The sequence below is a fragment of the Papaver somniferum genome, chromosome 6, assembly GCF_003573695.1.
Source record: "Papaver somniferum cultivar HN1 chromosome 6, ASM357369v1, whole genome shotgun sequence".
NCBI lineage: Eukaryota > Viridiplantae > Streptophyta > Magnoliopsida > Ranunculales > Papaveraceae > Papaver > Papaver somniferum.
In genome coordinates this window covers 117664231-117690756 of record NC_039363.1, presented here as the reverse complement: position 1 = coordinate 117690756, position 26526 = coordinate 117664231, and positions in this window count along the sequence as shown.

The following is a 26526-nucleotide window of genomic DNA, read 5'->3' as shown; positions in this document are numbered from 1 at the left end:
TCCCTACTGCGATCTATTTTGCACCATACAAATTGCCACATTTATAGAGAGGACAACCAGGAGACGGATTCTAGCAAATCAGGCGGCACACAAAAGTGAACAAATATCTTCTAGTAGCATAGTGATATTCATCAAATTTTGATGAAGATCTTCTGGTGGCATAGTGATATTCATCAAATTTTAATGAATATATTAGAAGAAAGGATATCTAAATTATTTTGAAAAAAATTGCTTAATACGGTGAATTATGATGTTATTGTATTAAAGAAGATGGATACATAGGATTCAAAGCAGTACACTGTACTTGCAAAACAAACAACATTCAATTACAACTAGATGGTATAACTATCAACCATATGTAAAAGCACTAGAAATCAAGTTGTAAGAAAAATTAAATTTTTGGCCCTAACAATATGAGACTCTAGGTAATAACCTAGCTATCCTGGTCTATAAGGCGGTTCTAGTTTCGATTTTATTGGGTTTGGTATCTTTACATGTATAAATAAGTCTTTCTTACCACAGAAACCTTACTCACTGGAGTTTTAAGATCAACGCATCACTTGAATACTTGTTCGCTTATATTGGTCTTCATGTTGTACAAGTGATTTTCATTTCTCTTTTGAATTTTTTTTCCTTCTTAACGAAAGTGTCAGAAGTTCATCTCTTGTTTGACCGTTTTTTGTTCATTAACCTGCTCATCTGCACTACAGGAAAAATATACATCTGCAACTGGAGTTTGACAACTCTTTGCTAAATGTCGTAGAACATCCTATATTTTGCAACTTTTTTTAAAGGAAGTCTCGTATAAGGGAATCAGTACTAAGCCCCAAGACCAAAGGGTTGCGACAAAAAAACAAACGACAACCCTTTAAGCAAAACAGTTGTGACGTCATTTAGCTTTCACAACCGTTTTCCGGATATGTAGTTCATAACCCTATCACAACCAGTCGCAAGAGTCGTTGAAGATAAACAAAATATGAAGAAAAAAAATTGTGTTGAGGGGATTCGAACTTGAACCTATTGTGTGTTAGTTCAACCCATCAACCATCCTTATAATTCACAAGTTTTAGGTTTTTGTGCTTTTTTTTATTAAAATGTATAACGACCTTTATAAGTATTGTTAAAGTAAAAATATAGGATGTTGGAAAAAAATGAGGTTGTGGGGATTTGATCCTGAGCCTCATGCGTGCAAGTCCATACCATCAACCATGCCTACACTGTCACAACAATGTCAGGTTTGTGGTTTTGTTTATAGTTAGTTCATGACAACCTTTGACAATCTTTATAAGAGTTGCAAAAACAAAATATGATGTTTAAAAATAAGGCTCAGTCACCTGAGCCGCAAATAGCGCAAAGCCTTCCCTGTAAACAATCACATACATTCTACAATGATAATGCATCTCATTTCATATCCACTAGTTCCCTGGCACTTCATTTCAAAGTTCAAGACTTCAAGTACCCAATTTCTTCCAATCCACTAAAAAACATAAAAAGAATGGAAAATTTTCAGAAACAATGACAACCCATAGCACCAAATGGTAACTAAACACAAAAAAGAAGACCAATTACTGTGCAAATCTAGTTCTCTGACTGTAAATGACTGTACCATCACAAATTCCCTTCTTCTCTCCTCCTTTTTTCCGGGCTTGAGACCGGCAATGAAATGATATATCATTTTCACTGGCGGAGTTAAAAAAGGGTGTTCACTCGGAACTAAGGTCAAACATCACGATCACAATCACATTCACAATCACAATAATAAGATCAAACATCACAATCAAAAGAATGGTTATAGTATCAGCAAAGGAAATGCACAAGAATTGTGACAACAAGATCCACAATGACAACAACGAGAACGACGAAGACAGTAAACAAATATAACAGTAAACACAATACGTACACTACGTACTGACCTAACATGTGAACTTCTATTTCTTCTTACTCTTGTTCTTCTTCTTTCTCGGAACCACTACGACAGCTTCAACATCTTCTCTTACGTAACTCTCGCTCTCGCCCTCGCCCTCGCCATCCATTTGTAAGCGAAGAGTTGAAGTATCCATAGGTTGGAAAATTGTGTCATCCTTTTCATTGTATACCTCTAATTCATGGAAACCCCTAGGTGGTGGTTTCAACATGACATACCAGTTAGATGTATCTGACTCTCGAGAATAGAAAAATTGCCGCTCTTGTGATGCTAAAATGAACGGGTCGTTGCAAAATTGGTTCTTATGCTGCTTTAAGTTGACTAATGTGAATCCTTTATCTACCTTCACACCAAAATAGGTGTGAGCCCAGTCACATTTGAATATGGGAACTTGAAGAGTAATGTAGTCCAACACCAGAATTTCTTCTAAAACACCGTAGAAACTAGTGGTTTCTGATTGTCCTGCAACTAAAGTTTTTGATTCAATCACCACTGTTTTGTGTGACTCTTTGAACATCCACCGTAAGAAACCTAGACCCATTGATTAGCAAGCCTTTATATGACACGCAGTTTTCTAAATGCCCTTTTGACAACCACTCTACCGTGTTTGATATTGACATGCCTTGTTCAATTTGCATATAAACCTACAAATGCATACTCAGAACATAAAAATATAACTAAAATGGTTATCTGAGCATGAGAAGACATATTTATAGCGATTCTGTGCCTATCATAGATGGTTTTAAGTGACAAAAATCAAACAGAATATCTTGAACCCATACATGAAAACAGAATCAAACAATCTATATAGCACATCCATGGACGATGGTTCTATTTGTGTTTTCTGAAGTCTCAAAATCCATAAGTGATTAAACTAGCTACTAAGGTGCGCAATCTGACTAAAAGTGGAAAAAACGTACCTTTTGTTTAAACAAATCTCCGAATGTGTCTGCCTGTATGGAAATGAGCTGGTCTTCATTGGTAACACACCTCCCAATTGAAGATTTTAACTCATCCATATGCATTCCAAGATAAAAGTAAAATCAAAACATGACGTATTAACTGACAAACCATTTCTAATGAACAACAATGTGATACTTACGTCAGATATGGGTCAATTTATGATGTGTTAAAAAGCACATATCTGTGAGTAATCTTTAGCTTTGCACTATCCATATGCACTTGTTCACCTTTAGAAAGAGGACGTGCTAACGGTGTGGTACCATCGTTTTTATCAAGCCTTGGGTTTTCTCCTATTTCAGCTTCTTGATCCATGAGAATAGAATACCTAGCACACTCCATTCCAAGATAACACTCTGCTATACAAGCTTTAGGTAGTGCGTAATTTTTAACATATTCTTTGAATATCTTCATATACCTATACAAAAGTAGCATATGAAACATTTATACCAGTTAGAACACTTAAGTATTAGTAACTCTAAGCTACAAGGGAAAGCTACGGACATGTTGCATAACACACCTTTCAAATGGATACATCCAACGATATTGTACAGGTCCACATAAACGCATTTCTCAAGCTAGGTGAATTGTCAAGTGCACCATCACATCAAAAAATGATGAAGGGAAGTACACCTCCAACATACACAAAGTCTCAGCAACTTCTACTTCAATTTATACTAATCTTTCGAGATCAACTACCCTTTGGCATATCTTGTGAAAATAAGAACACAACCTGAAAATTGCCTTACTTGGACCCTCAGGTAAAAGTACCCTCAAAGCTACAGGTAATATTTGTTTCATAAGAACATAGTAATCTTTCGAGAAATGCTTCCTAAGATCTGAACTATACCCATATGGAACCTTCAAATTTCTCATCCTATTATAAAGTATAGCCTTATTCTTATTTCTTAAGCTGTATGGTACTATTCGAAGAATTCATACTCTTCTGGATGCAATTTTGGTCGTACTCCCATACTCTTCAGATCATTACGGGATTTCAAACCATCTTTTGTTTTGAACTTTATATTCAAAATGGTACCAATGATGCTCTCACATACATTTTTTTATGTATGCATAACATCAATATTATGCCGTAGTAACAAATTCTAAGAATTCATGAAAAAACCTAAAATTAGTAATTCCAAAAACAAAAGACGAGTCATGTTCAATGAAAATCAAGTTTTACACATATATGATTACCTATAAAACCATTTTACAATCTAATATATATGTAGCATACTTTTAGTAGTTGCTGGTGGCTGTAATTAAGTTGAAATGATTCTATGTAATGAACCCAAACCGTATGAATAATGATTTGAAATTGCACATTGGTACGCGATACTATTACACACTAACAAAAAGAACTAGAAAAACAGGGTACATGTAAACCAAAAAGCACATATATATGAAGTTATAGCGAGTTCAATAAAACATGACAGAACCTCATAAAACTATTTGGAAGTTCAGGGGATATAGTGAGTTCAAGCATAGATCATGTGTACGAAACTATTTAACAAGTAAATGTGAAGTTAGAACTGACCTTCCAGTAAGGCAGGTCGAAAAATATCGACTGTTTGTTAAACACCCGAAGCTCAGTTTCCTCGTCAGGTGCACCAAATATAGCCGCATCAGAAACAACATCCTTTTTACGCTTCCCACACTTAGAATTACCATCCTTTGCACCTTTTTCCGCACTACTCTGACCCTTTTCCTTTACCATATTCTTATTCTTCTTTTTCTTCTTCTTCTTCTTCTTCTTTTCCTCTTTTTCTTTTCTTTTCTCCTCCTCGTTGTTCTCCACTTTCCCAAAATCATCCACAATACTGCTCTGACGTTCAAACACCTCAGCACCAGACATAACAGGTGGTTTTTCTCTCCTCTCAATTTCTCCATTAAACATGTCTTTTTTCTGCCGAAGAGGATGGTTCTCACGAAGAAATATCCTATGATTCATGTATACAGTTTTACGACTAAATGGCAACCAGTTGCTAAGTGTATTATCACCACAAAGAGGGCAGGCTGCCTTCCCTTTATACGTACATCCAGATAGATTTCCATATGCAGGGAAAACATTAATTGTCCGCATCAATAAAGCCTTCAAGTTATATTCTGTTTTACTAAACGAATCATATACTTTCTCGCCGTTTTCCCATAATTCAATCAGATCATCAATCAATGGCTGCAAGTATACATCAATGTCATTACCCGATTTCTTTTTTCCTGGAATCATCATGCTCAGAATAATGTTTTCGGCTTGCATACACATCTGAGGCGGCAAATTGTAAATCACGATCATCACCAGCCAACAAATGTGGGTTGCGGAGAGATCGCCAAATGGTTTGAATCCATCAGCAGCAAGCCCAAGACGCAGATTACGCGAATCTGAAGCAAATGCGGGAAATATTTTGTCTATGTGCTTCCAAGCCAAAGAATATGAAGGATGACGTATCTTCCCATCTTTACTCTTATTCATCGCATGCCGTATTAACTGCTCATCCAGCTCTGCTGATTGATATAATCTCTTCAGTCTCGGAACAATGGGGAAGTATCTAAGAACCTTCAATGGTATCTTATTTTTGGGCTTGTCTATCATATCCGCATCGTTGTCCATGTTAGATGTGTCTTGCTTCCACCTAGAATAATGACATTTAGGACATTCATCTGCATCTTTCAAGTCTTTTCTAAACAAGCAACAATCATTCTCACAGGCATGTATTTTATCGTAAGTAAATTGATAATATTTCAGCAGTTTCTTCACTTTATATGTGCTTTTAGGAATACAATGACCTGGTGGCAACAGCGAACCAATTGTCTTGAGAAGCTCGTCAAAATCCTTCCTAGATATACCACTAAATTTCTTGTGCCTATACAACTCAACAGTGATAGATAACTTTGTGTGTGTTTTACAATTAGGGTATAACGGAATGTCAGCCGCCTCATCCACCTGGTTGTCCAACCCCTCGTCCTGCCTGATTTCATGGCCCTGATCTTCATGATGTGCATCACCTTCAAAATTATCCTCTACTTGTATCTTTTCTGAACCATGTGTCGCTCACTCTTGGTGAACATCATTAGAAATGATATCCGGTTCCCCATGAAAAACCAACTCGGTGTATGTAGGATCCATACCTTGTTTCAGCAAGTGAAGATGCACTATATTCGAAGGAAGTGACAAAGCAAGATTCTTACAATCAACACAAGGACAACCGAACTTAGAAGGATTTCCAAGTTTTTGACAAACAGTCTCTATGAAATTCTTCAATGCATTCTGATATGGAAGATCACCCCTACATAAAAGATAGATAAAATCAGAACACCGTAATAATAACGTAAACAATCTAGCAAACCGATGCAAAGAATGTAATTAATATATATCCTTAAGTTAAACATATTAACCTTGGCCAATGAATCCAATCTTTATTCATCATATTCCAAGGGAATTCAATCGATCGATATATGTTAAAATGAAACTTGAATCTGCGCGCAATAGAAAAAAGAAGAGATAGAATAAGGCTCACAGATCTAGCCCTGCAAATTCATCATGTAAGTTATAACAAGCATAATAAGTAACCATAAAAATCATAAGTTGTAACTGAAATGAAGTACTTTTTATTTCTTTTAAATCATGGTCTTACGCATAAAATTAAAAACTATTACATATGAAGACTTTTCCCTAGCTTTGTAACTAGATCAGCTATTTGATTAGTAGAAACTCTAACTTTTTCTTTTGCAGCAATGAAGATAGCATCTGAAGCCCATGTAAAATCTCCACATTGTTCGCATACAAGGTGAGCTATGTGCTTATTGTGTTGATTGTTGCATATTTTTAGGGTGAGTTTGCAGTTGCAGGTTGAAGAGAAGCACAACTGATTGTGCAGTGGACAATCTTTAAAAGAGTGATCATCTTCTCCACAAGCATTACAGCTTTTCGCTGATGGTAATAACAACAAATTGGATTTGCAAGGGTCAGAAGCATCATTAAACCATTCAAAGTAGGTGCATGTAGGTATGGTGCACTTGAAGAACATTTTTCCATAGGTTTCAGTTGTTGTAGATCGTAGAAATGCTCTCACACCGTTATAAGTAACATGCTTGCACCTAGAATAGATCCAAGGACATACTTTTGTCTCATGATTCCCTTGTTCACACATAGCACACTCAGTTAGGATTTTTTTCATTCTCATCTTACTGTTGCTGTTGTTGCAACTATTACTTCTACTTGGAGAGTCTTTCACACCTCCGCCCATGAATGATTCAATGTTTTTATAGCTAATTAGAAGTTAATTTCATTCTCTATCTAGTAATGCAATCCTGCCACTTGACTACTTCTTTTAACAAAAAATAAACACACACACATTAAACATAGAGCTCCAAAGTCTGTGTATAACAATCAGTTCACAATGATCTAAATATCTAAAGCATATACCTTTGAACTCTTCTCTCAGATTGAGATTTGTTTCCCTCCCATTTCAGCCAAGTATGTGTACACAAAATTCTCCTGATAAAATTGAATCAAATCCTGCAAAAGAATTGAAATTTGAATCAATATAATGAAAATCACCTGAATTCAATGCAAACCCTAATTCTAATCATTTGAATTAAATGCAACTTAATTCACCTGAATTCAATGGAAACCTTAATTCAAAATATTAATGCAACTGATTTTATTTCAACCACCTGAATTTAATGCAATTATTGAAAACTTTAAATGAAGTTAACTGAAATAAATGACCCCAATCATCAAACGAATTAAATTCAATGATTGAAAAAAAATTAAAAAATCAAACTCAAAAAAAAAATCAAAATCAAAAAAAAAGAATTAAACCCTAAAGAGATCGAGAAACCCGATTTACAGACCGAGGTAAGTCTTCAGCTAGGTCGATCTATTGGTTGTTGTAAGTTTTCTACTCGATCTGTTGATTGTTGTAAGTATTCAACTAGATCTGTTGGTGTAGAAAACTACGTACAACTACCTCGATCTGTTGGGTTGATGATGGTGGTGAGCTATTGATGATGGTGGTTTTGATGGTTGCGGGAGATGGTGGTTTTACAGAGAAAGAAGTGATGAAGGAGGAGGAAGCTGTAGGGGATAAGGTTAGAATGAAAAAAAGAAGTGGTTGAGAAAGGTTAAGGGAAAATGAAAAAAACAATGGACGGTTACAGATTGAAATGGATGGTTAGGATGTAATATTTTCTACATCCCCTTTCAGAACCTTTAGTATAATTCTTCGTAAAGCGTTTGTCGTTCTGCTAAATTTTTTTCAATTCTGCCAAAACAAATTCACTTATGCTAAATTTTTTTCACTTCTGCTAAATTTTTGACGAAAAGGGTGATTTTAGGCCTTAAGAGATTTTCGGACTTAATGAATCCGCTCCTGGCCAGGTTTCGACCTCGGAGCCAGTTTCTTTCCCGAACTTGACGAAACTGTGTGTGTTTAAGGTTTTTGGAGAATATTCCAAGGGAATCTTACCTGTAAAAGTTCAGATAATCATCGTTCTTACCAAGTTTCGGACTTATACGAGTCCGCTCCTAGCCAGGTTTCGACCTCGGAGCCAGTTTCTTTCCCGAACTTGGCGAAATTGTGTGTGTTTAAGCTTTTTGGAGAACATTCAAAGGGAATCTTACCTGTAAAAGGTCAGAAATTCATCGTTCTTACCAAGTTTCAGACTTATATGAGTCCGCTCCTGGCCAGGTTTCGACCTCGGAGGCAGTTTCTTTCCCGAACTTGGCGAAACTGTGTGTGTTTAAGAGTTTTGTAGAATATTCCAAGGGAATCTTACCTGTAAAAGGTCAGATATTCATCGTTCTTACCAAGTTTCGGACTTATAAGAGTCCGCTCCTGGCCAGGTTTCGACCTCGGAGCAAGTTTATTTTCCAAACTTGGCGAAACTCTGTGTGTTTAAGGTTTTTGGAGAATATTCCAAGGGAATCTTATCTGTAAAAGGTCAAATATTCATCGTTCTTACCAAGTTTCCGACTTATATGAGTCCGGACCTGGCCAGGTTTCGACAACGGAGCCAGTTTCTTTCCCGAACTTGGCGAAACTGTGTGTGTTTAAGGTTTTTGGAGAATATTCCAAGGGAATCTTACCTGTAAAAGGTCAAATATTCATCGTTCTTACCAAGTTTAGGACTTATAGCAGTCCGCTCCTGGCCAGGTTTCGACCTCAGAACCAGTTTCTTTTCCGAACTTAGCGAAACTGTATGCGTTTAAGGTTTTTGGAGAATATTCCAAGGGAATATTACTTATAAAAGGTCATATATTCATCGTTCTTACCAAGTTTCGGACTTATAGGAGTCCGCTCCTGGCCATGTTTCGACCTCGGAGCCATTTTCTTTCCCGAACTTGGCGAAACTGTGTGTTTAAGGTTTCTGGAGAATATTCCAAGGGAATCTTACCTGTAAAAGGTCAGATATTCATCGTTCTTACCAAGTTTCGGACTTATATGAGCCCGCTCCTGGCCAAGTTTCAACCTCGGAGCCAGTTTCTTTCCCGAACTTAACGAAACTGTGTGTGTTTAAGGTTTTTGAAGAATATTCCAAGGGAATCTTACCTGTAAAAGGTCAGATATTCGTCGTTCTTACCAATTTTCGGACTTATATGAATCCGCTCCTGGCCAGGTTTCGACCTTGGACCCAGTTTCATTCCCGAACTTGGCGAAACTGTGTGTGTTTAAGGTTTTAGGAGAATATTCCAAGGGAATCTTACCTGTAAAAGGTCAAATATTCATCATTCTTACCAAGTTTCGTACATATATGAGTCAGCACCTGGCCAGGTTTCGACATCGGAGCCAGTTTCTTTCCTGAACTTGACGAAAATATGTGTGTTTAAGGTTTTTGGGGAATATTACAAGGGACTCTTACCTGTAAAAGGTCAGATATTTATCGTTCATACCAAGTTTAGGATTTATAGGAGTCCGCTCCAGGCCAGGTTTCGACCTCGGAGCCTGTTTCTTTCCCGAACATGGCGAAACAGTATGTGTTTAAGATTTTTGGAGAATAATCCAAGGGCATCTTACCTGTAAAAGGTCAGATATTCATCGTTCTTACCAAGTTTTGGACTTATAGGAGTCCGCTCCAGACCAGGTTTCGACCTCGGAGCCAGTTTCTTTCCCGAACTTGGCGAAATTGTGTGTGTTTAAGATTTTCGGAGAACATTCCAAGGGAATCTTACCTGAAAAAGGTCAGATATTCATCGTTCTTACCAAGTTTCGGACTTATATGAGTCCGCTCCTGGCCAGGTTTCGACCTCGGAGTAAGTTTCTTTCCCGAACTTGGCGAAACTGTGTGTGTTTAAGGGTTTTGAAGAATATTCATCGTTCTTACCAAGGGAATCTTACCTGTAAAAGGTCAGATATTCATCGTTCTTACCAAGTTTCAGACTTATAAGAGTCCGCTCCTGGACAGGTTTCGACCTCGGAGCCAGATTATTTTCCGAACTTGGCGAAACTCTGTGTGTTTAAGGTTTTTGGAGAATATTCCAAGGGAATCTTATCTGTAAAAGGTCAGATATTCATCGTTCTTACCAAGTTTCCGACTTATATGAGTCCGAACCTGGCCAGGTTTCGACAACGGAGCCAGTTTCTTTCCCGAACTTGGCGAAACTGTGTGTGTTTAAGGTTTTTGGAGAGTATTCCAAGGGAATCTTACTTGTAAAAGGTCAGATATTCATCGTTCTTACCAAGTTTCGTACTTATAGGAGTCCCTCCTGGCCAGGTTTCGACCTCGGAGCCAGTTTCTTTCCCGAACTTGGCAAAACTGTGTGTGTTTAATGTTTTTGGAAAATATTCCAAAGGAATCTTACCTGTAAAAGGTCAGATATTCATCGTTCTTACCAAGTTTCGGACTTATATGAGTCCGCTCCTGGACAGGTTTCGACCTCGGAGCCAGTTTCTTTCCCGAACTTGGCGAAATTGTGAGTGTTTAAGGTTTTTGGAGAATATTCCAAGGGAATCTTACCTGTAAAAGGTCAGATATTCGTCGTTCTTACCAAGTTTCGGACTTATAGGAGTCCGCTCCTGGCCATGTTTCGACCTCGGAGCCATTTTCTTTCCCGAACTTGGCAAAACTGTGTGTTTATGGTTTTTGGAGAATATTCCAAGGGAATATTACCTGTAAAAGGTCAGATATTCATCGTTCTTACCAAGTTTCTGACTTATATGAGCCCGCTCCTGGCCTGGTTTCGACCTCGGAGCCAGTTTCTTTCCCGAACTTAACGAAACTGTGTGTGTTAAAGGTTTTTGAAGAATATTCCAAGGGAATCTTACCTGTAAAAGGTCAGATATTCATCGTTCTTACCAAGTTTCGGACTTATATGAATCCGCTCCTAGCTAGGTTTCGACCTTGGAGCCAGTTTCACTCCCGAACTTGGCGAAATTGTGTGTGTTTAAGCTTTTTGGAGAACATTCCAAGGGAATCTTACCTGTAAAAGGTCAGATATTCATCGTTCTTACCAAGTTTCGGACTTATATGAGTCCGCTCCTGGCCAGGTTTCGACCTCGGAGGTAGTTTATTTCCCGAACTTGCGAAACTGTGTGTGTTTAAGGGTTTTGGAGAATATTCCAAGGGAATCTTACCTGTAAAAGGTCAGATATTCATCGTTCTTACCAAGTTTCGGACTTATAAGAGTCCGCTCCTGGCCAAGTTTCGACCTCGGAGCAAGTTTATTTTCCGAACTTGGCGAAACTCTGTGTGTTTAAGGTTTTTGGAGAATATTCCAAGGGAATCTTATCTGTAAAAGGTCAGATATTCATCGTTCTTACCAAGTTTCTGACTTATATGAGTCCGAACATGGCCAGGTTTCGACAACGGAGCCAGTTTCTTTCCCGAACTTGGCGAAACTGTGTGTGTTTAAGGTTTTTGGAGAATATTCCAAGGGAATCTTACTTGTAAAAGGTCAGATATTCATCGTTCTTACCAAGTTTCGTACTTATAGGAGTCCCTCCTGGCCAGGTTTCGACCTCGGAGCCAGTTTCTTTCCCGAACTCGGCAAAACTGTGTGTGTTTAATGTTTTTGGAGAATATTCCAAAGGAATCTTACCTGTAAAAGGTCAGATATTCATCGTTCTTACCCAGTTTCGGACTTATATGAGTCCGCTCCTGGCCAGGTTTCGGCCTCGGAGCCAGTTTCTTTCCCGAACTTGGCGAAATTGTGAGTGTTTAAGGTTTTTGGAGAATATTCCAAGGGAATCTTACCTGTAAAAGGTCAGATATTCGTCGTTCTTACCAAGTTTCGGACTTATAGGAGTCCGCTCCTGGCCATGTTTCGACCTCGGAGCCATTTTCTTTCCCGAACTTGGCGAAACTGTGTGTTTAAGGTTTTTGGAGAATATTCCATGGGAATATTACCTGTAAAAGGTCAGATATTCATCGTTCTTACCAAGTTTCGGACTTATATGAGTCCGCTCTTGGCCAGGTTTCGACCTCGGACGCAGTTTATTTCCCGAACTTGGCAAAACTGTGTGTGTTTAAGGGTTTTGGAGAATATTCCAAGGGAATCTTACCTATAAAAGGTCAGATATTCATCGTTCTTACCAAGTTTCGGACTTATAAGAGTCCGCTCCTGGCCAGGTTTCGACCTCGGAGCCAGTTTATTTTCCGAACTTGGCGAAACTCTGTGTGTTTAAGGTATTTGGAGAATATTCCAAGGGAATCTTATCTGTAAAAGGTCAGATATTCATCGTTCTTACCAAGTTTCCGACTTATATGAGTCTGAACCTGGCCAGGTTTCGACAACGGAGCCAGTTTCTTTCCCGAACTTGGCGAAACTGTGTGTGTTTAAGGTTTTTGGAGAATATTCCAAGGGAATCTGATCTGTAAAAGGTCAGATATTCATCGTTCTTACCAAGTTTCCGACTTATAGGAGCCGCTCCAGGCCAGGTTTCGACCTCAGAGCCAGTTTCTTTCCCGAACTTGGCGAAATTGTGTGTGTTAAAGATTTTTGGAGAACATTCCAAGGGAATCTTACCTGTAAAAGGTCAGATATTCATCGTTCTTACCAAGTTTCGGACTTATATGAGTCCGCTCTTGGCCAGGTTTCGACCTCGGACGCAGATTCTTTCCCGAACTTGGCAAAACTGTGTGTGTTTAAGGGTTTTGGAGAATATTCCAAGGGAATCGTACCTATAAAAGGTCAGATATTCATCGTTCTTACCAAGTTTCGGACTTATAAGAGTCCGCTCCTGGCCAGGTTTCGACCTCAGAGCCAGTTTATTTTCCTAACTTGGCGAAACTCTATGTGTTTAAGGTTTTTGGAGAATATTCCAAGGGAATCTTATCTGTAAAAGGTCAGATATTCATCGTTCTTACCAAGTTTCCGACTTATATGAGTCCGGACCTGGCCAGGTTTCGACAACGGAGCCAGTTTCTTTCCCGAACTTGGCGAAACTGTGTGTGTTTAAGGTTTTTGGAGAATATTCCAAGGGAATCTTACTTGTAAAAGATCAGATATTCATCGTTCTTACCAAGTTTCGTACTTATAGGAGTCCCTCCTGGCCAGGTTTCGACCTCGGAGCCAGTTTCTTTCCCGAAATTGGCAAAACTGTGTGTGTTTAATGTTTTTGGAGAATATTCCAAAGGAATCTTACCTGTAAAAGGTCAGATATTCATCGTTCTTACCAAGTTTAGGACTTATATGAGTCCAGACCTGGCCAGGTTTCGACAACGGAGCCAGTTTCTTTCCCGAACTTGGCGAAACTGTGTGTTTAAGATTTTTGGAGAATATTCCAAGGGAATCTTACTTATAAAAGGTCAGATATTCATCGTTCTTACCAAGTTTCAGACTTATAAGAGTCCGCTCTTGGCCAGGTTTCGACCTCGGAGGCAGTTTTTTTCCCAAACTTGGCGAAACTGTGTGTGTTTAAGGGTTTTGGAGAATATTCCATGGGAATCTTACCTGTAAAAGGTCAAATATTCATCGTTCTTACCAAGTTTAGGACTTATAGGAGTCCGCTCCTGGCCAGGTTTCGACCTCAGAACCAGTTTCTTTTCCGAACTTAGCGAAACTATATGCGCTTAAGGTTTTTGGAGAATATTCCAAGGGAATATTACCTATAAAAGGTCAGATATTCATCGTTCTTACCAAGTTTCGGACTTATAAGAGTCCGCTCCTGGCCATGTTTCGACCTCGGAGCCATTTTCTTTCCCGAACTTGGCGAAACTGTGTGTTTAAGGTTTTTGGAGAATATTCCAAGGGAATCTTACCTGTAAAAGGTCAGATATTCATCGTTCTTACCAAGTTTCGGACTTATATGAGCCCGCTCCTGGCCAGGTTTCGACCTCGGAGCCAGTTTCTTTCCCGAACTTAACGAAACTGTGTGTGTTCAAGGTTTTTGAAGAATATTCCAAGGGAATCTTACCTGTAAAAGGTCAGATATTCGTCGTTCTTACCAATTTTCGGACTTATATGAATCCGCTCCTGGCCAGGTTTCGACCTTGGACCCAGTTTCATTCCCGAACTTGGCGAAACTGTGTGTGTTTAAGGTTTTAGGAGAATATTCCAAGGGAATCTTACCTGTAAAAGGTCAAATATTCATCATTCTTACCAAGTTTCGTACATATATGAGTCAGCACCTGGCCAGGTTTCGACATCGGAGCCAGTTTCTTTCCTGAACTTGACGAAAATATGTGTGTTTAAGGTTTTTGGGGAATATTACAAGGGACTCTTACCTGTAAAAGGTCAGATATTTATCGTTCATACCAAGTTTAGGATTTATAGGAGTCCGCTCCAGGCCAGGTTTCGACCTCGGAGCCTGTTTCTTTCCCGAACATGGCGAAACAGTATGTGTTTAAGATTTTTGGAGAATAATCCAAGGGCATCTTACCTGTAAAAGGTCAGATATTCATCGTTCTTACCAAGTTTTGGACTTATAGGAGTCCGCTCCAGACCAGGTTTCGACCTCGGAGCCAGTTTCTTTCCCGAACTTGGCGAAATTGTGTGTGTTTAAGATTTTCGGAGAACATTCCAAGGGAATCTTACCTGAAAAAGGTCAGATATTCATCGTTCTTACCAAGTTTCGGACTTATATGAGTCCGCTCCTGGCCAGGTTTCGACCTCGGAGTAAGTTTCTTTCCCGAACTTGGCGAAACTGTGTGTGTTTAAGGGTTTTGAAGAATATTCATCGTTCTTACCAAGGGAATCTTACCTGTAAAAGGTCAGATATTCATCGTTCTTACCAAGTTTCAGACTTATAAGAGTCCGCTCCTGGACAGGTTTCGACCTCGGAGCCAGATTATTTTCCGAACTTGGCGAAACTCTGTGTGTTTAAGGTTTTTGGAGAATATTCCAAGGGAATCTTATCTGTAAAAGGTCAGATATTCATCGTTCTTACCAAGTTTCCGACTTATATGAGTCCGAACCTGGCCAGGTTTCGACAACGGAGCCAGTTTCTTTCCCGAACTTGGCGAAACTGTGTGTGTTTAAGGTTTTTGGAGAATATTCCAAGGGAATCTTACTTGTAAAAGGTCAGATATTCATCGTTCTTACCAAGTTTCGTACTTATAGGAGTCCCTCCTGGCCAGGTTTCGACCTCGGAGCCAGTTTCTTTCCCGAACTCGGCAAAACTGTGTGTGTTTAATGTTTTTGGAGAATATTCCAAAGGAATCTTACCTGTAAAAGGTCAGATATTCATCGTTCTTACCCAGTTTCGGACTTATATGAGTCCGCTCCTGGCCAGGTTTCGGCCTCGGAGCCAGTTTCTTTCCCGAACTTGGCGAAATTGTGAGTGTTTAAGGTTTTTGGAGAATATTCCAAGGGAATCTTACCTGTAAAAGGTCAGATATTCGTCGTTCTTACCAAGTTTCGGACTTATAGGAGTCCGCTCCTGGCCATGTTTCGACCTCGGAGCCATTTTCTTTCCCGAACTTGGCGAAACTGTGTGTTTAAGGTTTTTGGAGAATATTCCATGGGAATATTACCTGTAAAAGGTCAGATATTCATCGTTCTTACCAAGTTTCGGACTTATATGAGTCCGCTCTTGGCCAGGTTTCGACCTCGGACGCAGTTTATTTCCCGAACTTGGCAAAACTGTGTGTGTTTAAGGGTTTTGGAGAATATTCCAAGGGAATCTTACCTATAAAAGGTCAGATATTCATCGTTCTTACCAAGTTTCGGACTTATAAGAGTCCGCTCCTGGCCAGGTTTCGACCTCGGAGCCAGTTTATTTTCCGAACTTGGCGAAACTCTGTGTGTTTAAGGTATTTGGAGAATATTCCAAGGGAATCTTATCTGTAAAAGGTTAGATATTCATCGTTCTTACCAAGTTTCCGACTTATATGAGTCCGAACCTGGCCAGGTTTCGACAACGGGGCCAGTTTCTTTCCCGAACTTGGCGAAACTGTGTGTGTTTAAGGTTTTTGGAGAATATTCCAAGGGAATCTGATCTGTAAAAGGTCAGATATTCATCGTTCTTACCAAGTTTCCGACTTATAGGAGCCGCTCCAGGCCAGGTTTCGACCTCAGAGCCAGTTTCTTTCCCGAACTTGGCGAAATTGTGTGTGTTAAAGATTTTTGGAGAACATTCCAAGGGAATCTTACCTGTAAAAGGTCAGATATTCATCGTTCTTACCAAGTTTCGGACTTATATGAGTCCGGTCTTGGCCAGGTTTCGACCTCGGACGCAGATTCTTTCCCGAACTTGGCAAAAACGTGTGTGTTTAAGGGTTTTGGAGAATATTCCAAGGGAATCTTACCTATAAAAGGTCAGATATTCATCGTTCTTACCAAGTTTCGGACTTATAAGAGTCCGCTCCTGGCCAGGTTTCGACCTCAGAGCCAGTTTATTTTCCTAACTTGGCGAAACTCTGTGTGTTTAAGGTTTTTGGAGAATATTCCAAGGGAATCTTATCTGTAAAAGGTCAGATATTCATCGTTCTTACCAAGTTTCCGACTTATATGAGTCCCGACCTGGCCAGGTTTCGACAACGGAGCCAGTTTCTTTCCCGAACTTGGCGAAACTGTGTGTTTAAGGTTTTTGGAGAATATTCCATGGGAATCTTACCTATAAAAAGTCAGATATTCATCGTTCTTACCAAGTTTCGGACTTATATGAATCCGCTCCTAGCTAGGTTTCGACCTTGGAGCCAGTTTCATTCCCGAACTTGACGAAATTGTGTGTGTTTAAGCTTTTTGGAGAACATTCCAAGGGAATCTTACCTGTAAAAGGTCAGATATTCATCGTTCTTACCAAGTTTCGGACTTATATGAGTCCGCTCCTGGCCATGTTTCGACCTCGGAGGAAGTTTCTTTCCCGAACTTGGCGAAACTGTGTGTGTTTAAGGGATTTGGAGAATATTCCAAGGGAATCTTACCTGTAAAAGGTCAGATATTCATCGTTCTTACCAAGTTTCGGACTTATAAGAGTCCGCTCCTGGCCAGGTTTCGACCTTTGAGCCAGTTTATTTTCCGAACTTGGCGAAACTCTGTGTGTTTAAGGTTTTTGGAGAATATTCCAAGGGAATCTTATCTGTAAAAGGTCAGATATTCATCGGTCTTACCAAGTTTCCGACTTATATGAGTCCAGACCTGGCCAGGTTTCGAAAACGGAGCCAGTTTCTTTCCCGAACTTGGCGAAATTGTGTGTTTAAGGTTTTTGGAGAATATTCCAAGGGAATCTTACTTATAAAAGGTCAGATATTCATCGTTCTTACCAAGTTTCAGACTTATATGAGTCCGCTCTTGGCCAGGTTTCGACCTCGGAGGCAGTTTGTTTCCCAAACTTGGCGAAACTGTGTGTGTTTAAGGGTTTTGGAGAATATTCCATGGGAATCTTACCTGTAAAAAGTCATATATTCATCGTTCTTACCAAGTTTCGGACTTATAAGAGTCCGCTCCTGGCCAGGTTTCGACCTCGGAGCCAGTTTATTTTCTGAACTTGGCGAAACTCTGTGTGTTTAAGGTTTTTGGAGAATATTCCAAGGGAATCTGATCTGTAAAAGGTCATATATTCATCGTTCTTACCAAGTTTCCGACTTATAGGAGCCGCTCCAGGCCAGGTTTCGACCTCAGAGCCAGTTTCTTTCCCGAACTTGGCGAAATTGTGTATGTTAAAGCTTTTTGGAGAACATTCCAAGGGAATCTTACCTGTAAAAGGTCAGATATTCATCGTTCTTACCAAGTTTCGGACTTATATGAGTCCGCTCTTGGCCAGGTTTCGACCTCGGACGCAGTTTCTTTCCCGAACTTGGCAAAACTGTGTGTGTTTAAGGGCTTTGGAGAATATTCCAAGGGAATCTTACCTATAAAAGGTCAGATATTCATCGTTCTTACCAAGTTTCGGACTTATAAGAGTCCGCTCCTGGCCAGGTTTCGACCTCAGAGCCAGTTTATTTTCCTAACTTGGCGAAACTCTATGTGTTTAAGGTTTTTGGAGAATATTCCAAGGGAATCTTATCTGTAAAAGGTCAGATATTCATCGTTCTTACCAAGTTTCCGACTTATATGAGTCCGGACCTGGCCAGGTTTCGACAACGGAGCCAGTTTCTTTCCCGAACTTGGCGAAACTGTGTGTGTTTAAGGTTTTTGGAGAATATTCCATGGGAATCTTACCTATAAAAAGTCAGATATTCATCGTTCTTACCAAGTTTCGGACTTATATGAATCCGCTCCTAGCTAGGTTTCGACCTTGGAGCCAGTTTCATTCCCGAACTTGACGAAATTGTGTGTGTTTAAGCTTTTTGGAGAACATTCCAAGGGAATCTTACCTGTAAAAGGTCAGATATTCATCGTTCTTACCAAGTTTCGGACTTATATGAGTCCGCTCCTGGCCATGTTTCGACCTCGGAGGCAGTTTCTTTCCCGAACTTGGCGAAACTGTGTGTGTTTAAGGGATTTGGAGAATATTCCAAGGGAATCTTACCTGTAAAAGGTCAGATATTCATCGTTCTTACCAAGTTTCGGACTTATAAGAGTCCGCTCCTGGCCAGGTTTCGACCTTGGAGCCAGTTTATTTTCCGAACTTGGCGAAACTCTGTGTGTTTAAGGTTTTTGGAGAATATTCCAAGGGAATCTTATCTGTAAAAGGTCAGATATTCATCGGTCTTACCAAGTTTCCGACTTATATGAGTCCAGACCTGGCCAGGTTTCGAAAACGGAGCCAGTTTCTTTCCCGAACTTGGCGAAATTGTGTGTTTAAGGTTTTTGGAGAATATTCCAAGGGAATCTTACTTATAAAAGGTCAGATATTCATCGTTCTTACCAAGTTTCAGACTTATATGAGTCCGCTCTTGGCCAGGTTTCGACCTCGGAGGCAGTTTGTTTCCCAAACTTGGCGAAACTGTGTGTGTTTAAGGGTTTTGGAGAATATTCCATGGGAATCTTACCTGTAAAAAGTCATATATTCATCGTTCTTACCAAGTTTCGGACTTATAAGAGTCCGCTCCTGGCCAGGTTTCGACCTCGGAGCCAGTTTATTTTCCGAACTTGGCGAAACTCTGTGTGTTTAAGGTTTTTGGAGAATATTCCAAGGGAATCTTATCTGTAAAAGGTCAGATATTCATCGTTCTTACCAAGTTTCCGACTTATATGAGTCCGGACCTGGCCAGGTTTCGACAACGGAGCCAGTTTCTTTCCCGAACTTGGCGAAACTGTGTGTGTTTAAGGGTTTTGAAGAATATTCCAATGGAATCTTACTTGTAAAAGGTCAGATATTCATCGTTCTTACCAAGTTTCGGACTTATAAGAGTCCGCTCCTGGCCAGGTTTCGACCTCGGAGCCATATTATTTTCCGAACTTGGCGAAACTCTGTGTGTTTAAGGTTTTTGGATTATATTCCAAGGGAATCTTATCTGTAAAAGGTCAGATATTCATCGTTCTTACCAAGTTTCCGACTTATATGAGTCCGAACCTGGCCAGGTTTCGATAACGGAGCCAGTTTCTTTCCCGAACTTGACGAAACTGTGTGTGTTTAAGGTCTTTGAAGAATATTCCAAGGGAATCTTACTTGTAAAAGGTCAGATATTCATCGTTCTTACCAAGTTTCGTACTTATAGGAGTCCCTCCTGGCCAGGTTTCGACCTCGGAGCCAGTTTCTTTCCCGAACTTGGCAAAACTGTGTGTGTTTAATGTTTTTGGAGAATATTCCAAAGGAATCTTACCTGTAAAAGGTCAGATATTCATCGTTCTTACCAAGTTTCGGACTTATATGAGTCCGCTCCTTACCATGTTTCGACCTCGGAGCCATTTTCTTTCCTGAACTTGGCGAAACTGTGTGTGTTTAAGGGTTTTGAAGAATATTCCAAGGGAATCTTACCTGTAAAAGGTCAGATATTCATCGTTCTTACCAAGTTTCGGACTTATAAGAGTCCGCTCCTGGCCAGGTTTCGACCTCGGAGCCAGATTATTTTCCGAACTTGGCGAAACTCTGTGTGTTTAAGGTTTTTGGAGAATATTCCAAGGGAATCTTAACTGTAAAAGGTCAGATATTCATCGTTCTTACCAAGTTTCCGACTTATATGAGTCCGGACCTGGCCAGGTTTCGACAACGGAGCCAGTTTCTTTCCCGAACTTGGCGAAACTGTGTGTGTTTAAGGTTTTTGGAGAATATTCCAAGGGAATCTTACTTGTAAAAGATCAGATATTCATCGTTCTTACCAAGTTTCGTACTTATAGGAGTCCCTCCTGGCCAGGTTTCGACCTCGGAGCCAGTTTCTTTCCCGAAATTGGCAAAACTGTGTGTGTTTAATGTTTTTGGAGAATATTCCAAAGGAATCTTACCTGTAAAAGGTCAGATATTCATCGTTCTTACCAAGTTTAGGACTTATATGAGTCCAGACCTGGCCAGGTTTCGACAACGGAGCCAGTTTCTTTCCCGAACTTGGCGAAACTGTGTGTTTAAGATTTTTGGAGAATATTCCAAGGGAATCTTACTTATAAAAGGTCAGATATTCATCGTTCTTACCAAGTTTCAGACTTATAAGAGTCCGCTCTTGGCCAGGTTTCGACCTCGGAGGCAGTTTTTTTCCCAAACTTGGCGAAACTGTGTGTGTTTAAGGGTTTTGGAGAATATTCCATGGGAATCTTACCTGTAAAAGGTCAAATATTCATCGTTCTTACCAAGTTTAGGACTTATAGGAGTCCGCTCCTGGCCAGGTTTCGACCTCAGAACCAGTTTCTTTTCCGAACTTAGCGAAACTATATGCGCTTAAGGTTTTTGGAGAATATTCCAAGGGAATATTACCTATAAAAGGTCAGATATTCATCGTTCTTACCAAGTTTCGGACTTATAAGAGTCCGCTCCTGGCCATGTTTCGACCTCGGAGCCATTTTCTTTCCCGAACTTGGCGAAACTGTGTGTTTAAGGTTTTTGGAGAATATTCCAAGGGAATCTTACCTGTAAAAGGTCAGATATTCATCGTTCTTACCAAGTTTCGGACTTATATGAGCCCGCTCCTGGCCAGGTTTCGACCTCGGAGCCAGTTTCTTTCCCGAACTTAACGAAACTGTGTGTGTTCAAGGTTTTTGAAGAATATTCCAAGGGAATCTTACCTGTAAAAGGTCAGATATTCGTCGTTCTTACCAATTTTCGGACTTATATGAATCCGCTCCTGGCCAGGTTTCGACCTTGGACCCAGTTTCATTCCCGAACTTGGCGAAACTGTGTGTGTTTAAGGTTTTTGGAGAATATTCCAAGGGAATTTTACCTGTAAAAGGTCAGATATTCATCATTCTTACCAAGTTTCGTACTTATATGAGTCCGCACCTGGCCCGGTTTCGAAATCGGAGCCAGTTTCTTTCCCGAACTTGACGAAAATATGTGTGTTTAAGGTTTTTGGGGAATATTCCAAGGGACTCTTACCTGTAAAATGTCAGATATTTATCGTTCATACCAAGTTTAGGATTTATATGAGTCCGCTCCAGGCCAGGTTTCGACCTCGGAGCCAGTTTCATTCCCGAACTTGGCGAAACTGTATGTGTTTAAGATTTTTGGAGAATAATCCAAGGGCATCTTACCTGTAAAAGGTCAGATATTCATCGTTCTTACCAAGTTTTGGACTTATAGGAGTCCGCTCCAGGACAGGTTTCGACCTCGGAGCCAGTTTCTTTCCCGAACTTGGCGAAATTGTGTGTGTTTAAGCTTTTAGGAGAACATTCCAAGGGAATCTTACCTGTAAAAGGTCAGATATTCATCGTTCTTACCAAGTTTCCGACTTATATGAGTCCGGACCTGGCCAGGTTTCGACAACGGAGCCAGTTTCTTTCCCGAACTTGGCGAAACTGTGTGTGTTTAAGGGTTTTGAAGAATATTCCAAGGGAATCTTACTTGTAAAAGGTCAGATATTCATCGTTCTTACCAAGTTTCGGACTTATAAGAGTCCGCTCCTGGCCAGGTTTCGACCTCGGAGCCAGATTATTTTCCGAACATGGCGAAACTCTGTGTGTTTATGGTTTTTGGAGAATATTCCAAGGGAATCTTACCTGTAAAAGGTCAGATATTCATCGTTCTTACCAAGTTTCCGACTTATATGAGTCCGAACCTGGCCAGGTTTCGAAAACGGAGCCAGTTTCTTTCCCGAACTTGGCGAAACTATGTGTGTTTAAGGTTTTTGGAGAATATTCCAATGGAATCTTACTTGTAAAAGGTCAGATATTCATCGTTCTTACCAAGTTTCGTACTTATAGGAGTCCCTCATGGCCAGGTTTCGACCTCGGATCCAGTTTCTTTCCCGAACTTGGCAAAACTGTGTGTGTTTAATGTTTTTGGAGAATATTCCAAAGGAATCTTACCTGTAAAAGGTCAGATATTCATCGTTCTTACCAAGTTTCGGACTTATAGGAGTCCGCTCCTAGCCATGTTTCGACCTCGGAGCCATTTTCTTTCCCGAACTTGGCGAAACTGTGTGTTTAAGGTTTTTGGAGAATATTCCAAGGGAATCTTACCTGTAAAAGGTCAGATATTCATCGTTCTTACCAAGTTTCGGACTTATATGAATCCGCTCCTGGCCAGGTTTCGACCTTGGAGCCAGTTTTATTCCCGAACTTGGCGAAATTGTGTGTGTTTAAGCTTTTTGGAGAACATTCCAATGGAATCTTACTTGTAAAAGGTCAGATATTTATCGTTCTTACCAAGTTTCGGACTTATATGATCCGCTCCTGGCCAGGTTTCGACCTCAGAGGCAGTTTCTTTCCCGAACTTGGCGAAATTGTGTGTGTTTAAGGGTTTTGGAGAATATTCCAAGGGAATCTTACCTGCAAAAGGTCATATATTCATCGTTCTTACCAAGTTTCGGACTTATAGGAGCTCGCTCCTGGCCAGGTTTCGACCTCGGAGCCAGTTTCTTTCCTGAACTTAACGAAACTGTGTGTGTTTAAGGTTTTTGAAGAATATTCCAAGGGAATCTTACCTGTAAAAGGTCAGATATTCATCGTTCTTACCAAGTTTCGGTCTTATATGAATCCGCTCCTGGCCAGGTTTCGACCTTGGAGCCAGTTTCATTCCCGAACTTGGCGAAATTGTGTGTGTTTAAGCTTTTTGGAGAACATTCCAAGGGAATCTTACTTGTAAAAGGTCAGATATTTATCGTTCTTACCAAGTTTCGGACTTATATGATCCGCTCCTGGCCAGGTTTCGACCTCAGAGGCAGTTTCTTTCCCGAACTTGGCGAAACTGTGTGTGTTTAAGGGTTTTGGAGAATATTCCAAGGGAATCTTACCTGCAAAAGGTCATATATTCATCGTTCTTACCAAGTTTCGGACTTATAAGAGTCCGCTCCTGGCCAGGTTTCGACCTCGGAGCCAGTTTATTTTCCGAACTTGGAGAAACTCTGTGTGTTTAAGGTTTTTGGAGAATATTCCAAGGGAATCTTATCTGTAAAAGGTCAAATATTCATCGGTCTTACCAAGTTTCCGACTTATATGAGTCCAGACCTGGCCAGGTTTCGACAACGGAGCCAGTTTCTTTCCCGAACTTGGCGAAACTCTGTGTGTTTAAGGTTTTTTGAGAATATTCCAAGGGAATCTTACTTATAAAAGGTCAGATATTCATCGTTCTTACCAAGTTTCAGACTTATATGAGTCCGCTCTTGGCCAGGTTTCGTCCTCGGAGGCAGTTTGTTTCCCAAACTTGGCGAAACTGTGTGTGTTTAAGGGTTTTGGAGAATATTCCATGGGAATGTTACCTGTAAAAAGTCAGATATTCATCGTTATTACCAAGTTTCGGACTTATAAGAGTCCGCTCCTGGCCAGGTTTCGACCTCGGAGCCAGTTTATTTTCCGAACTTGGCGAAACTCTGTGTGTTTAAGGTTTTTGGAGAATATTCCAAGGGAATCTGATCTGTAAAAGGTCAGATATTCATCGTTCTTACCAAGTTTCCGACTTATAGGAGCCACTCCAGGCCAGGTTTCGACCTCAGAGCCAGTTTCTTTCCCGAACTTGGCGAAATTGTGTGTGTTAAAGCTTTTTGGAGAACATTCCAAGGGAATCTTACCTGTAAAAGGTCAGATATTCATCGTTCTTACCAAGTTTCGGACTTATATGAGTCCGCTCTTGGCCAGGTTTCGACCTCGGACGCAGTTTCTTTCCCGAACTTGGCAAAACTGTGTGTGTTTAAGGATTTTGGAGAATATTCCAAGGGAATCTTACCTATAAAAGGTCAGATATTCATCGTTCTTACCAAGTTTCGGACTTATAAGATTCCGCTCCTGGCCAGGTTTCGACCTCAGAGCCAGTTTATTTTCCTAACTTGGCGAAACTCTGTGTGTTTAAGGTTTTTGGAGAATATTCCAAGGGAATCTTATCTGTAAAAGGTCAGATATTCATCGTTCTTACCAAGTTTCCGACTTATATGAGTCCGGACCTGGCCAGGTTTCGACAACGGAGCCAGTTTCTTTCCCTAACTTGGAGAAACTGTGTGTGTTTAAGGGTTTTGAAGAATATTCCAAGGTAATCTTACTTGTAAAAGGTCAGATATTCATCGTTCTTACCAAGTTTCGGACTTATAAGAGTCCGCTCCTGGCCAGGTTTCGACCTCGGAGCCAGATTATTTTCCGAACATGGCGAAACTCTGTGTGTTTAAGGTTTTTGGAGAATATTCCAAGGGAATCTTATCTGTAAAAGGTCAGATATTCATCGTTCTTACCAAGTTTCCGACTTATATGAGTCCGAACCTGGCCAGGTTTCGACAACGGAGCCAGTTTCTTTCCCGAACTTGGCGAAACTGTGTGTGTTTAAGGTTTTTGGAGAATATTCCAAGGGAATCTTACCTATAAAAGGTCAGATATTCATCGTTCTTACCAAGTTTCGGACTTATAAGATTCCGCTCCTGGCCAGGTTTCGACCTCAGAGCCAGTTTATTTTCCTAACTTGGCGAAACTCTGTGTGTTTAAGGTTTTTGGAGAATATTCCAAGGGAATCTTATCTGTAAAAGGTCAGATATTCATCTTTCTTACCAAGTTTCCGACTTATATGAGTCCAGACCTGGCCAGGTTTCGACCTCGGAGCCAGTTTCTTTCCCGAACTTGGAGAAACTGTGTGTTTAAGGTTTTTGGAGAATATTCCAAGGGAATCTTACTTATAAAAGGTCAGATATTCATCGTTCTTACCAAGTTTCAGACTTATATGAGTCCGCTCCTGGCCAGGTTTCGACCTCGGAGCCAGTTTCTTTCCCGAACTTGGCGAAATTGTGAGTGTTTAAGGTTTTTGGAGAATATTCCAAGGGAATCTTACCTGTAAAAGGTCAGATATTCATCGTTCTTACCAAGTTTAGGACTTATAGGAGTCCGCTCCTGGCCAGGTTTCGACCTCAGAACCAAATTCTTTTCCGAACTTAGTGCAACTATGTGCGTTTAAGGTTTTTGGATAATATTCCAAGGTTATATTACCTATAAAAGGTCAGATATTCGTCGTTCTTACCAAGTTTCGGACTTATAGGAGTCCGCTCCTGGCCAGGTTTCGACCTCAGAGGCAGTTTCTTTCCCGAACTTGGCGAAACTGTGTGTGTTTAAGGGTTTTGGAGAATATTCCAAGGGAATCTTACCTGCAAAAGGTCATATATTCATCGTTCTTACCAAGTTTCGGACTTATAAGAGTCCGCTCCTGGCCAGGTTTCGACCTCGGAGCCAGTTTATTTTCCGAACTTGGAGAAACTCTGTGTGTTTAAGGTTTTTCGAGAATATTCCAAGGGAATCTTATCTGTAAAAGGTCAAATATTCATCGGTCTTACCAAGTTTCCGACTTATATGAGTCCAGACCTGGCCAGGTTTCGACAACGGAGCCAGTTTCTTTCCCGAACTTGGCGAAACTCTATGTGTTTAAGGTTTTTTGAGAATATTCCAAGGGAATCTTACTTATAAAAGGTCAGATATTCATCGTTCTTACCAAGTTTCAGACTTATATGAGTCCGCTCTTGGCCAGGTTTCGACCTCGGAGGCAGTTTGTTTCCCAAACTTGGCGAAACTGTGTGTGTTTAAGGGTTTTGGAGAATATTCCATGGGAATCTTACCTGTAAAAAGTCAGATATTCATCGTTATTACCAAGTTTCGGACTTATAAGAGTCCGCTCCTGGCCAGGTTTCGACCTCGGAGCCAGTTTATTTTCCGAACTTGGCGAAACTCTGTGTGTTTAAGGTTTTTGGAGAATATTCCAAGGGAATCTGATCTGTAAAAGGTCAGATATTCATCGTTCTTACCAAGTTTCCGACTTATAGGAGCC